The sequence below is a fragment of the Gorilla gorilla genome, chromosome 9 (genome assembly GCF_029281585.2).
Source record: "Gorilla gorilla gorilla isolate KB3781 chromosome 9, NHGRI_mGorGor1-v2.1_pri, whole genome shotgun sequence".
Classification (NCBI taxonomy): domain Eukaryota; kingdom Metazoa; phylum Chordata; class Mammalia; order Primates; family Hominidae; genus Gorilla; species Gorilla gorilla.
In genome coordinates this window covers 6,148,971-6,163,698 of record NC_073233.2, presented here as the reverse complement: position 1 = coordinate 6,163,698, position 14,728 = coordinate 6,148,971, and positions in this window count along the sequence as shown.

The following is a 14,728-nucleotide window of genomic DNA, read 5'->3' as shown; positions in this document are numbered from 1 at the left end:
CCCCAGGGTTAGGCTTGTTTTAGGGTCAGGGCCAGGGCCCAGGGTTAGGGTTGTTTTAGGGTCAGGGCCAGGGCACAGGGTTAGGGTTGTTGTAGGGTCAGGGCCAGGGCACAGTGTTAGGGTTGTTGTAGGGTCAGGTGCACGGCCCTGGGTTAGGCTTGTTTTAGGGTCAGGGCCAGCGCCCAGGGTTAGGGTTGTTTTAGGGTCAGGGCCAGGGCCCAGGGTTAGGGTTGTTTTAGGGTCAGGGCCATGGCCCAGGTTTAGGGTTGTTTTTGGGTCAGGATCTGGGCCCAGGGTTAGGCTTGTTTTAGTGCCAGGGCCCAGTGTTAGGGTTGTTTTAGGGGCAGGTCCAGGGCCCAGGGTTAGGCTTGTTTTAGTGCCAGGGCCCAGGGTTAGGGTTTTTTTAGGTTCGGGTACCAAGGTTAGGCTTGTTTTAGAATCAGGGCCCAGGGTTAGGATTGTTTTAGGGTCATGTCCAGGGCCCAGGGTTAGGGTTGTTTTAGGGTCAGGGCCAGGGCCCAGGGTTAGGGTTGTTTTAGTGTCAGGGCCAGGGCCCAGGGTCAGGGTTGTTTTAGGTCAGGGCCAGGGACCAGGGTTAGGCTTGTTTTAGGGTCAGGGACAGGGCCCTCGGTTAGGGTTGTTTTAGGGTCATGGCCAGGCCCCAGGGTTAGGCTTGTTTTAGGGTCAGGGCCAGGGCCCAGGGTTAGGGTTGTTTTAGGGTCAGGGCCAGGGCCCAGGGTTAGGGTTGTTTTAGGGTCAGGGCCAGGGCCCAGGTTTAGGGTTGTTTTAGGGAAAGGGCCAGGGCCCAGGGTTAGGATTGTTTTAGGTTCAGGGCCAGGGCCCAGGTTTAGGCTTGTTTCAGGGTCAGGTCTGGGGCCCACTGTTAGGGTTGTTTTAGGGTCAGGTCCGGGGCCCAGTGTTAGGGTTGTTTTAGGTTCAGGGCCGGGGCCCAATTTTAGGGTTGTTTAAGGTCAGGGCCGGGACCCAGGTTTGGGGTTTTAGGCTCAGGACCAGGGCCTAGTGTTAGGGTATTAGTGTCAGGGCCCAGGGTTAGGGTTTTAGGGTCAGGGCCCAGGTTTAGGGTGATTTCCAGGAAGTGACCTCACAATGACTCAAGCTACCACTTACTGTTGATTGTGATGAAATGCCAGCTGAGGCACATGCCTTGGAAGCTAAGTGGTTGCTGCCCTTGACTACTATGAAGACTGGTGTGGGAAGGGTCGCTTTAATGCACTTGAGCTGGGGTCCCCAACCCCTGAGCCATGGAGCCGTAAGGAGCCACACAGCAGGTGAGTGGTGTCGAGTGAGGGAGTGAGGGAAGCTTCGTCTGTATTTACAGCCACTCCCCTTTGCTCACATTCCCGCCTGAGCTCCACCTTCTCAGATGAGCAGCAGCATTAGATTCTCATAGGAGAACGCACCCTGTTGTGAACCGTGCATGTGAGGGATCTAGGTTGCGCTGTTCTTATGAGAATCTAATACCTATTGATCTGTCACTTACTCCCATCACGCTCAGGTGGGACCATCCAGTTTCAGGAAAACAAGCTTAACACGCCCACTGATTCTACATTATGGTGAGTTCTATAATTATTTTATTATATATTCCAGTGTAATAATGGAAATGAAGTGCCTAATCAACGTAAATGTGCTTAAATCTTTTGGCCCAGCTCCTACCTCCCGGCAGCCTCGCCAGGCCCAGAACTCTCTCCAGTCAGCCTCTACAGACCAAGCTCATGACTCACAATGGCCTATTTAGGCCCATACCCTACCTCACGGCAGTCTCCGCAGATGAGCCTACTGCCTCACAACAGCCTCCACAGGCACAGCTCCATCGTTACAATGGCCTCTTTAGACCCAGCTCCTGCCTCCCAGCCTTCTCTCCAGGCCCTGAACTTTCTCCGTAAGTTGAGGTAGCTGGGACTGTAGGTATACATGACGATACTTGGCTAATTTTTAAATTGTTTTGCAGACATGGGGTCTCACTTTGTTGGCCAGGCTGGTGTCAAACTAATGGCCTCAAGTGACCCTTCCACCCCTGCCTCCCATCCTCGAGGTATGTGCCACCACAAGGAGCACTTGTTCAATTTTCTAAAGAAAACATTTCTAAAGTAAGGCTGTGGGATGATGGCAGGAAGATAAAAGAAAAACAGAAGAATAAGTTAAAATGACTTATTCACACATATTCTTTTGACAGCAAGAAGAACTGTTAGTATATACATTCCTTACAAACAAACAAACGGCAGATAAACAATGTTGTATAGGAACTTCAACACACACTGTACAATATTCCCACTTTGCTGACATAAGTTATGGAAATTTCGTGGTTTCCTTGAGTGTCGCTACCAGTATTTTGCTTCTCTGATGATTTTTATCAACTTCCTCATCTGTTAACTTCTCTCGAAAGTATGTCATGTCACGACATACTGCCGCTGCACGAACACAGTCAGTGTCTTCCTATTAAACATGTAGAATGCTTTCCTAATTTCTCTTTTTACTCTCTGTCTTTGTGTTCTGCATTTTCCTTACTTTTATTGTCAGAAACTCCAGAAAGTCAATCGTACTAATTTATCACGATTTGCTTTATTAATTTATACTTTGCTTATATGGAATTTTGCCCAACAGACCTCATTACAATTTCTAACCTGTTTTATTTTGTTTTTTTTTTTTTTCTGAGACAGGGTCTCCCTCTGTTGTCCGAGGCTGGAGGGTAGTAGTGCTATCGCAGCTGACTGCAGCCTCAACCTTCCAGGCTGAAGCGATCCTCCCATCTCAACCTCCCACGTGGCTGAGACTACAGGTGCTTGCCACTACGCCCAACTAATATTTGGTATTTTCGTATACGTGGATTCCAGAGGGGTGACAGCGAAACGTGAGTAAGGATGGATTTTGGTATATGCAGAGATGGGGGGCTGTAACTAATTCTGTATACTGAGGGACGGCAACTGTACATGTTTTTACAATTACGCTGTAGGATACATACTGTTGCATAGCCTTGAAAATAATAATTTTTAATGGAGTGGAAGAATAATAATAATATTGCTAAAAGTAGCAGCTGGCCAGGTGTGGTGGCTCACACTGGTAATCGCAACACTTTGGGAGGCTGAGGCAGGAGGATGGCTTGAGGCCAAGAGTTTGCGATAGGCCTTGGAAACAAAGGGGGAGTCACCATCCCTACAGAAAAATACATGAATTAGCCTAGTGTGGTGGCACGTTCCTGTAGTCCCAGCTACTTGGGAGGCTGAGGTGGGAGGATCACTCAAGCCCAGGGAGGCTGAGACTGCAGTGAGTCATGATCAGGCCTCTGCACTCCAGCCTGGGTGACAGAGTGAGGCCCTGTCTCAAAACAACAAAAAAGTAGCAGCTAACATCAACTGACCTTTTATACCAGGTGCCTATTGATACCATAGTTTAATTTCTTAGAACTGTTTCTTATTTCACTTACCAACTCTGTCTTCAGTTACTCCCAGATTTTTACTGTGTGTGTACAGATGACCTTTTGTTTAGATTGAATTGTCTCCCCAGAAGTAAGATTACTGTGAGTCATGGTGAATGGACATTCTCATTACCCTTGATGTAAATTGACAGGGTTTTGGGTGCCTCCCAGCTATAATCTTAGCACTTTGGGAGGCTAAGAGAGGAGGATTGCTTGAGGCCAAGAGTTGGAGGAGGCAGTATGGCAGTATGGTGAGACCCTGTCTCCATTATTTTAAAAAATTGACAGGCTTTACCCGGGAAGGCTTATACACAATGTAAACACCCCTCATAGTATAAGAAAGTGCCCATTTCACTGCACCTTTGCCAGCACAGGGTATTATAATTTAGTAAGTCATTTTTTGTTTGATTATTTTAAATAGATAAAAGACCTCATATTACTTTACTTGTCACATTTCAACATCTTTCCTTAGCTTATTAGCTCTACCTCTTTTCTGTCTGTAAATGGTTGTTGTTGTTTTGTTCTTTGAGACAGGGTCTTGCTCTGTCACCAGGCTAGACTGTAGTGGCATAATCATGCCTCGCTGCAGCCTTGACCTCCCAGGCTCAAACTTCAGCATTCCGAGTAGCTGGGACTACAAGTGTGCACCACCACTCCCAGCTAACTTTTTTCTTCTTTTGGATAGAGACAGGTTCTCACTGTGTTGTCCAGACCGGTCTCTAGCTCCTGGCCTTAAGCAATCCTCCTGCATTAGCTTCTCAAATTGCTGGAATTTCAGGCATGAGCCACCATGCCTGGCCTGGGCTAGTCCTGTATTCTCTAGAGTTCTCTTTACTTTGTGCTAGCCAATCTCTCATTATGCTGTTCACCTGTTATAATGAATAATTCTCCGTATTAAATTTTACCACTTTAAACTTTTGAGTGGTTTATGCTTCCTGATTGGACTCTGACTAATACGTTAGGAAGGGTCCCAGGAGATAAACCCACACAGATGGGATTTGGGCATAGGTTTGGTTTCCCAGGGGGCAGTGCTGAGCTCTTTGCCAGTGGGAAATGGGATGCTGGTGATTTCCAGGAAGTGACCTCACAGTGACTCAAGCTACCACTTACTGTTGATTGTGACGAAATGCCAGCTGAGGCACATGCCTTGGGAGCTAAGTGGTTGCTGCCCTTGACCACTATGAAGACTGGTGTGGGAAGGGTCGCTTTGGATGCACTTGAGCAGGGGTCCCCAACCCCTGAGCCATGGAGCCGTAGGGAGCCACACAGCAGGAGGTGAGTGGTGTCGAGTGAGGGAGTGAGGGAAGCTTCGTCTGTATTTACAGCCACTCCCCTTTGCTCACATTCCCGCTTGAGCTCCACCTTCTCAGATGAGCAGCAGCATTAGATTCTCATAGGAGAACGCACCCTGTTGTGAACCATGCATGTGAGGGATCTAGGTTGCGCTGTGCTTATGAGTATCTAATACCTATTGATCTGTCACTTTCTCCCATCACGCTCAGGTGGGACCATCCAGTTTCAGGAAAACAAGCTTAACACGCCCACTGATTCTACATTATGGTGAGTTGTATAATCATTTTATTATATATTGGATATATAATACGTATATATATTTATATATATGTAATAATGGAAATAAAGTGCCTAATAAATGTAAATGTGCTTAAATCTTTTTAAGCAGATTCTTCAGGCCCAGCATCTGCCTCACTGTGGACCCCCCAAGCCAAGCTCCCAACCTTTCAGCAGCTTCTACACACCCAGCTCCCGCCTGCCAGTGGCCTCTTCAGGCCCATGGGGCTCATTCCTCACAACAGCCTTTCCAGTCCCAGTTTTTCCCTTCCGGCGGCCTCTCCGGGCTGAGAACCTCCTCAAGTCGGCCTCTCCAGACTCACTTGCACCCTCCAGGCGTCCTCTCCGGGCCAAGCTCCTCTTCCTGGCTGCGTCTCCAGGCCTGACTCCTGCCTCTCAACAACCTCTTTGGACTCAGTGCCTACCCATCTCCTGGCGTCCTTGGTCGGCCCACAGCTTCCTCAAGCCAAGCTCCCCAGGCCCAGGTCAGGCCTCGCGGTGCCCCCTCCACGATGAGCTCCTGCCCTCCAATGGCACCTGCAGGACCCAAATGGTCTCCGGTCGGTGGGCTCCTCCACGCCAAGCTTGGGCCTCCCGGTGACCTCTGCAGGCCCAAGTTGTCCTGAAGTCGGCATCTCCCAGCCATGCCTCCCAGCAAGTAAGCAAGCTCTTTTGGCTCAACTCCTGCCCAGCTCCCAACCGCCTTTGTAGGTCCCGAACTTTCTCCAGCCAAGTTCTTTGGGCCTCATTCCTGCTGCCCGGTGGCCTGTACGGGCCCAGCAATGGTTGGAGAACGGCCTCTGCAGGTCCCGCTCTTGCCTCCCAGGGGCCTCTCCAGGCCCAGCTCTTGCCCCCACGGCGGCCACCTGGGGCCAAGTCCCTGCCTGCCTCCCAGCAGCCCGCATGCGGCCCAGCTCCTCCCTCACGGTGGCCTGTTGATGCCCATGCCTCTGGTACCCTGCCCAGAGGCATGAGCCCCTGCCACACACTGGCTCCTCCCATGCTGAGAGAGGTCAGCGTGAGCCCTTGCCTCACACCGGCCCCTCCCATCCTGAGAGAGGTCAGCGTGAGCCCCTTGACTCACACTGGCTCCTCCCACGCTGAGAGAGGTCAGCGTGAGCCCTTGCCTCACACCGGCCCCTCCCATGCTGAGAGAGGTCGGCGTGAGCCCTTGACTCACACCGGCCCCTCCCACGGTGAGAGAGGTCAGCGTCAGCCCCTTGCCTCACACCGGCCCCTCCCACGCTGAGAGAGGTCGGCGTGAGCCCTTGCCTCACACCGTCCCCTCCCACGCTGAGAGAGGTCAGCGTGAGCCCCTTGCCTCACACCGGCCCCTCCCACGCTGAGAGAGGTCGGCGTGAGCCCTTGCCTCACACCGGCCCCTCCCACGCTGAGAGAGGTCAACATGAGCCCCTTGCCTCACACCGGCCCCTCCCACGCTGAGAGAGGTCGGCGTGAGCCCTTGCCTCACACCGGCCCCTCCCACGCTGAGAGAGGTCAACATGAGCCCCTTGCCTCACACCGGCCCCTCCCACGCTGAGAGAGGTCAACATGAGCCCCTTGCCTCACACCGGCCCCTCCCACGCTGAGAGAGGTCGGCGTGAGCCCTTGCCTCACACCGGCCCCTCCCACGCTGAGAGAGGTCAACATGAGCCCCTTGCCTCACACCGGCCCCTCCCACGCTGAGAGAGGTCAACATGAGCCCCTTGCCTCACACCGGCCCCTCTCACGCTGAGAGAGGTCAACATGAGCCCCTTGCCTCACACCGGCCCCTCCCACGCTGAGAGAGGTTGGCGTGAGCCCTTGCCTCACACCGGCCCCTCCCACGCTGAGAGAGGTCAACATGAGCCCCTTGCCTCACACCGGCCCCTCCCACGCTGAGAGAGGTCAACATGATCCCCTTGCCTCACACCGGCCCCTCTCACGCTGAGAGAGGTCAACATGAGCCCCTTGCCTCACACCGGCCCCTCCCACGCTGAGAGAGGTCAGCGTGAGCCCTTGCCTCACACCGGCCCCTCCCACGCTGAGAGAGGTCGGCATGAGCCCCTTGCCTCACACCGGCCCCTCCCACGCTGAGAGAGGTCGGCGTGAGCCCCTTGCCTCACACCGGCCCCTCCCACACTGAGAGAGGTCGGCGTGAGCCCTTGCCTCACACCGGCCCCTCCCACGCTGAGAGAGGTCGGCGTGAGCCCCTTGCCTCACACCGGCCCCTCCCACGCTGAGAGAGGTCGGCATGAGCCCTTGCCTCACACCGGCCCCTCCCACGCTGAGAGAGGTCAGCGTGAGCCCTTGCCTCACACCGGCCCCTCCCACGCTGAGAGAGGTCGGCGTGAGCCCCTTGCCTCACCCCGGCCCCTCCCATGCTGAGAGAGGTCGGCGTGAGCCCTTGCCTCACACCGGCCCCTCCCATGCTGAGAGAGGTCAGCGTGAGCCCCTTGCCTCACCCCGGCCCCTCCCATGCTGAGAGAGGTCAGCGTGAGCCCTTGCCTCACACCGGCCCCTCCCACGCTGAGAGAGGTCAGCGTGAGCCCCTGCCTCAACAGGCCACCGTGAGGGAGGAGCAGGTTTGCACGCGGGCTGCTGTGAGGCAGGCAGCGACTTGGGCCTGGGAGGTCGTGGTGGGGTGAGAGCTGGGCTTGGAGACTCCCCTGGGAGGCAACAGCGGGGCCTACAGACTCTGTTCTCCAGCCGGAGCTGGGACTGTTCAGGTACTGGGAGGTGGGATGTGGGTCTGAAGAGCTTGGTTGCAGAAACTTCGGGGTCTACAAACGCAGGCGGGAGCTGAGCCAAAAAAGCTTGTTTGCTGGGAGGCGGGAGATGCAGCCAGGAGAAACAGCTGTGCCTGCAGAGGCCGCCATGCGGGAGGCGGAGGCCGGGCCTCCTCAAATCGGCCTCTCCAGACCCACTTGCAGCCTCCCGGCATCCTCTCCGGGCCCAGCTCTTCCTCCCGGCTGCGTCTCCAGGCCTGACTCTGGCCTCCCAACAACGTCTTTGGACTCAGCTCCTGCCCAGCTCCCAGCAGGCCCAAGTTGTCGTCAAGTCGGCCTGGAATTGGGCCCGGAAGAGCAGCAAGTCGGCCTCCCCGGGCCCAGCTCCGTCCTCTCGGCGGCCTCTCCAGGTGCAAAACTTCCTCGAGTCAGCCTCTCCAGGCCCAGCTCCTCCTGCCTCCCAGTGGCCTCTTTCAGCCCAGACCAGCTCATGGCTCTTGGCGGCCTTCCCAGGCCCCGCTTTTGACTTTTGGTGGCCTCTTCAGGCCCAGAACTTGACCTCCAGTGGGCCTTTGCAGGCCCGGCCTCCTGCCTCTCGAAGGCCTGCACGGGCCCGGACTCACAGCGGACTCACAGCGGACTCTCCATGCCCAGCTAGCTCTCGCCTCATTGCGGCCTCCCGAGTCCAAAGCTCCTGCCTCTCGGCCGCTTCGGCAGGCCCAGCTCCCGCCTGCCAGTGGCCTCTTTAGGCCCAGCTCATTCCTCACAACGGCCTTCCCAGGCCCCGTTTTTCCCTTCTGGCAGCCTCTTGGCCTCTAATTTGTTTATCTTTTGTGTATAAATCCCAAAATATTGAATTTTGGAATATTTCCACCATTATGTAAATATTTTGGTAGGTGATTTATTTGGGGTGAGTTTCTGCACCAAGCTCGAATTTTTTATTTTATTTTCCTTATTATTTGGTGTTAAACAGGTTTAATGACGGTCATGGCAACTGTTTGGCACAATGAAAAATATCGCCCATGATCAACGTGTTCTGTTCTGGGGAAGGGGGCAAAGGCAGGGTGAATCACTTTCTTAAAAAGTATAGCTCAAGTTGGGAGTGCAGAGGGAATGGGGAGAAAACCCTCCCGCTGCCTGTGTCGAAGTGCAGGAGCCCCCACCCCCATACTCACCTGAGTCCAGCCCCTCTGGGGAAAGAAGGGGTGCATGAACTCCCCCTAGTCCACAGGCACCTCCCTGTGGCCCAAGGCCCTCTTCACACTCCATCTTGTAGCCCCAACAGGAGCTATTTTCCGAAAAGTGAAAAGCTCTGAAGGTCCCACAATTCATGGTATGTACTCCATACTGAGTAGAAGTCTTTGGGCCAGAGTCAGCATCTGGCTGACGGTCCGGATATCCTGGTTGGAGTGACCCTGGTGCGCCCTGCCAGGGCCTGGTGCCGCTTGCTGAAGATCATGACCGCCACTCATGGGCCACCGATGTGGTCCTTGTCCCATTTGTTGGGGCTGCGTCCATCCTTCTCAGAAGATGAGTCCTGTTCCTTGCGCAGGGCACTGAGGGACTGGGCCTGACATCATCTGAGTGGTAGAGGCAACTGGGTGTCAGGAGACATGATGGAGAGGAAAGCATCATCATGGTCATTCTCTGTCTCACTGTCCAGCAGGGACTCCCCTGAGGGGCCCAGGGCTCCTCCTCCATGGTGGGAGGTGAGCTTTTAACAGGTTCCACCACCCCCAAAGTGTGTAGGGTTGCGGGCCCTGGGCTTTCAGGGCAGGTGGCTCCAGGGGGCCGCCCAGGGTCAACACTCCCTGTGCCACCTGGTGGATGCTCATGAGCAACAGCTGCCAACTTGGCAGGTTGTTTTCTCTGGTTGGAGGCCACTGAGTAACTGGCAGGTTGCTGGGCCTCGTGTGGCTGCAGGGAGGGGTCAGGAAGGGGATGGAGTACCAGGGGAACATGGCCACAGAGTGACCTTCCACATTCCTCCACACGAACATGCTGACGCCACGGGAGGCCTCACTGAATGCAGGCCTGGGGGCCGAGTACTTGGTCCGGGCAGGGAGTTCCTGGCAGGGGCTCACACCTCACCCCCTCCTCAGCCCAGGTGGCTTGGGCCCAGAGAAGTGGGGGTTGGAGAGGAGCAGAAGACCAGGCCTCAAGTTTTGTTTTTTTTGTTTTTGAAATGTAGTTTGACTCTTGTCACCCAGGCTGGAGTGCAGTGGCACGATCTCAGTGGCCTTCATACCTGGCTAATTTTTTGTAGTTTTACTGGGGGTGGGGTTTTGCCATGTTGGCCAGGCTGGTCTTGACCTCCCAACCTCAGGTGATCCACCCACCTCAGCCTCCCAAAATGGGATTACGGGCATGAGCCACTGCTCCCAACTTCATTCATTTTTACTTGAAAAACTCCGTTAAGCATTTTTTTAAGGTAGACCTAGTGGTCCTGAATGCCCTCAGCTTTGTTTGTCGAGGAAGCACGTTATTTCTTTTTTCTTTCTGAAGGACAGCTTTGTCAGACATAGTATTAGTTGCTGGCACTTTTTTTCTTTCAGCACTTTGAATGTATTATTCGATTCTGTCCTGACCTGCAAAGTTTCTTTAACTTTTGACTATTTGATTATATTGTGACTTGGTGAGTATCTATTTGGTTTGAAACTCTTCAGGAATCTTTAAGCTTCATGGATTTAGATGTCTAAATCTTTCCCATGATTTAGGCAGTTTTCAGCCATTCTTTAAATAAGCTTTCTTCTCCTTTCTCTACTTTCCTTTTCAAACTCCCATAACCTGACAATGGGTTGCCTAATGGTGTCTTGTTGGCTTTCTTTTCTCTGTCTTTTTTCTTTTTTTTTTTTTTTGAGACAGAGTCATGCTCTGTCACCCAGGCTGGAGTGCAATGTGTGGTCTAGGCTCACTAGGGTTAGGGTTAGGGTTTTAGGGTAAGGGCGAAGGGTTAGGGTTTTAGGGTAAGGGCGAAGGGTTAGGGTTTTAGGGTCAGGGCCCAGGGTTAGGGTTTTAGGGTCAGGGCCCAGGGTTAGGGTTTTAGGGTCAGGGCCCAGGGTTAGGGTTTTAGGGACAGGGCCCAGCGTTAGGGTTTTAGGGTCAGGGCCCAGGGCCCAGGGTTAGGGTTTTAGGGTCAGTGCCTGGGGCCCAGGGTTAGGGCTTTAGGGCCAGGGCCCGGGGCCAGGGTTAGGGATTTAGGGCCAGGGCCCGGGGCCCACGGTTAGGGCTTTAGGGCCAGGGCCCGGGGCCCAGGGTTAGGGCTTTAGGGTCAGGGCCTGGGGCCCAGGGTTAGGGCTTTAGGGCCAGGGCCCGGGGCCCAGGGTTAGGGCTTCAGGGCCAGGGCCCGGGGCCCAGGGTTAGGGCTTCAGGGTCAGGGCCCGAGGCCCAGGGTTAGGGCTTCAGGGTCAGGGCCCGAGGCCCAGGGTTAGGGCTTCAGGGTCAGGGCCCGAGGCCCAGGGTTAGGGCTTCAGGGTCAGGGCCCGAGGCCCAGGGTTAGGGCTTCAGGGTCAGGGCCCGGGGCCCAGGGTTAGGGCTTCAGGGTCAGGGCGCGGGGCCCAGGGTTAGGGCTTCAGGGTCAGGGCCGGGGCCCAGGGTTTGGGCTTCAGGGTCAGGGCCCGGGGCACAGGGTTTGGGCTTCAGGGTCAGGGCCCGGGGCCCAGGGTTAGGGCTTCAGGGTCAGGGCCCGGGGCCCAGGGTTTGGGCTTCAGGGTCAGGGCCCGGGGCCCAGGGTTAGGGCTTCAGGGTCCGGTCCCGGGGCCCAGGGTTAGGGCTTCAGGGTCAGGGCCCGGGGCCCAGGGTTAGGGCTTCAGGGTCAGGGCCCGGGGCCCAGGGTTAGGGCTTCAGGGTCCGGGCCCGGGGCCCAGGGTTAGGGCTTCAGGGTCAGGGACCGGGGCCCAGGGTTAGGGTTTTAGGATCAGGTCCCGGGGCCCAGGGTTAGGGTTTTAGGGTCAGGGCCCGGGGCCCAGGGTTAGGGTGATTTCCAGGAAGTGACCTCACAACGACTCAAGCTACCACTTACTGTTGATTGTGATGAAATGCCAGCTGAGGCACACGCCTTGGGAGCTAAGTGGTTGCTGCCCTTGACTACTATGAAGACTGGTGTGGGAAGGGTCGCTTTGGATGCACTTGAGCAGGGGTCCCCAACCCCTGAGCCATGGAGCCGTAAGGAGCCACACAGCAGGTGAGTGGTGTCGAGTGAGGGAGTGAGGGAAGCTTCGTCTGTATTTACAGCCACTCCCCTTTGCTCACATTCCCGCCTGAGCTCCACCTTCTCAGATGAGCAGCAGCATTAGATTCTCATAGGAGAACGCACCCTGTTGTGAACCGTGCATGTGAGGGATCTAGGTTGCGCTGTGCTTATGAGAATCTAATACCTATTGATCTGTCACTTTCCCCCATCACGCTCAGGTGGGACCATCCAGTTTCAGGAAAACAAGCTTAACACGCCCACTGATTCTACATTATGGTGAGTTCTATAATTATTTTATTATATATTCCAGTGTAATAATGGAAATGAAGTGCCTAATCAACGTAAATGTGCTTAAATCTTTTGGCCCAGCTCCTACCTCCCGGCAGCCTCGCCAGGCCCAGAACTCTCTCCAGTCAGCCTCTACAGACCAAGCTCATGACTCACAATGGCCTATTTAGGCCCATACCCTACCTCACGGCAGTCTCCGCAGATGAGCCTACTGCCTCACAACAGCCTCCACAGGCACAGCTCCATCGTTACAATGGCCTCTTTAGACCCAGCTCCTGCCTCCCAGCCTTCTCTCCAGGCCCTGAACTTTCTCCGTAAGTTGAGGTAGCTGGGACTGTAGGTATACATGACGATACTTGGCTAATTTTTACATTGTTTTGCAGACATGGGGTCTCACTTTGTTGGCCAGGCTGGTGTCAAACTAATGGCCTCAAGTGACCCTTCCACCCCTGCCTCCCATCCTCGAGGTATGTGCCACCACAAGGGGCACTTGTTCAATTTTCTAAAGAAAAAATTTCTAAAGTAAGGCTGTGGGATGATGGCAGGAAGATAAAAGAAAAACAGAAGAATAAGTTAAAATGACTTATTCACACATATTCTTTTGACAGCAAGAAGAACTTTTAGTACATACATTCCTTACAAACAAACAAATGGCAGATAAACAATGTTGTATAGGAACTTCAACACACACTGTACAATATTCCCACTTTGCTGACATAAGTTATGGAAATTTCGTGGTTTCCTTGAGTGTCGCTACCAGTATTTTGCTTCTCTGATGATTTTTATCAACTTCCTCATCTGTTAACTTCTCTCCAAGGTATGTCGTGTCACGACATGCTGCCGCTGCACGAACACGGCCAGTGTCTTCCTATTAAACATGTAGAATGCTTTCCTAATTTCTCTTTTTACTCTCTGTCTTTGTGTTCTGCATTTTCCTTACTTTTATTGTCAGAAACTCCAGAAAGTCAATCGTACTAATTTATCACGATTTGCTTTATTAATTTATACTATGCTTATATGGAATTTTGCCCAACAGACCTCATTACAATTTGGGCCAGGGCCCAGGGTTAGGGTTGTTTTAATGTCAGGGCCCAGAGTTAGGGTTGTTTTAGGGTCAGGGCCCAGGGTTAGGGTTGTTTTAGGGTCAGGGCCCAGGGTTAGGGTTGTTTAAGGGTCAGGGCCCAGGGATAGGGTTGTTTTAGGGTCAGGGCCCAGGGTTAGTGTTGTTTTAGGGTCAGGGCTCAGGGTTAGGGTTGTTTTAGGGTCAGGGTCAGGGCCCAGGGTTATGGTTGTTTTAGGGTCAGGGCCCATGGTTAGGGTTGTTTTAGGGTCAGGGCCCAGGGTTAGGGTTGTTTTAGGGTCAGGGCCCAGGGTTAGGGTTGTTTTAGGGTCAGGGACCAAGGTTAGGGTTGTTTTGGGGTGAGGGCCCAGGGTTGGGTTTGTTTTAGGGTCAGGGCCAGGGCCCAGGGTTAGGCTTGTTTTAGGGTCAGGGCCAAGGCCCAGGGTTAGGCTTGTTTTAGGGTCAGGGCCAGGGCCCAGGGTTAGGCTTGTTTTAGGGTCAGGGCCAGGGCCCAGGGTTAGGCTTGTTTTAGGGTCAGGGCCACGGCCTAGGGTTAGGGTTGTTTTAGGGTCAGGCCCAGGGCCCAGGGTTAGGCTTGTTTTAGCGTCAGGGCCAGGGCCCAGGGTTAGGCTTGTTTTAGGGTCAGGGCCACGGCCCAGGGTTAGGGTTGTTTTAGGGTCAGGGCACAGGGTTAGGGTTGTTTTAGGGTCAGGGCCCAGGGTTAGGGTTGTTTTAGGAGTCAGGGCCAGGGCCCAGGGTTAGCTTTCTTTTAGGGTCACGGCCACGGCCCAGGATTAGGGTTGTTTTAGGGTCAGGGCCAGGGCCCAGGTTTAGGGTTGTTTCAGGGTCAGGGCCCAGGGTTAGGGTTGTTTCAGGGTCAGGGCCCTGGGTTAGGGTTGTTTCAGGGCCAGGGCCCAGGGTTAGGGTTGTTTTAGGGTCATGGCCACGTCCCAGGATTAGGGTTGTTTTAGGGTCAGGGTCAGGGCCCAGTTTTAGGGTTGTTTTTGGGTCAGTTCCCAGGGTTAGGGTTGTTTTAGTTTCAGGGCGCAGGGTTAGGGTTGTTTTAGGGTCAGGGCCCAGGGTTATGGTTGTTTTAGGGTTAGGGCCCAGGGTTAGGTTTTTAGGCTCAGGGCCAGGGCCCAGGGTTAGGGTTTTAGGCTCAGGGCCAGGGCCCAGGGTTAGGGTTTTAGAGTCAGGGCCAGGGCCCAGGGTTAGGGTTTTAGGCTCAGGGCCAGGGCCCAGGATTAAGGTTTTAGGCTCAGGGCCAGGGCCCAGGGTTAGGGTTTTAGGCTGAGGGCCAGGTCCCACGGTTAGGGTTTTAGGGTCAGGGCCAGGGCCCAGGGTTAGGGTTTTAGGCTCAGGGCCAGGGCCCAGGGTTAGGGTTTTAGGCTCAGGACCAGGGCCCAGGGTTAGGGTTTTAGGGTCAGGGCCAGGGCCAGGGTTAGGGTTTTAGGCTCAGGGTCAGGGCCCAGGGTTAG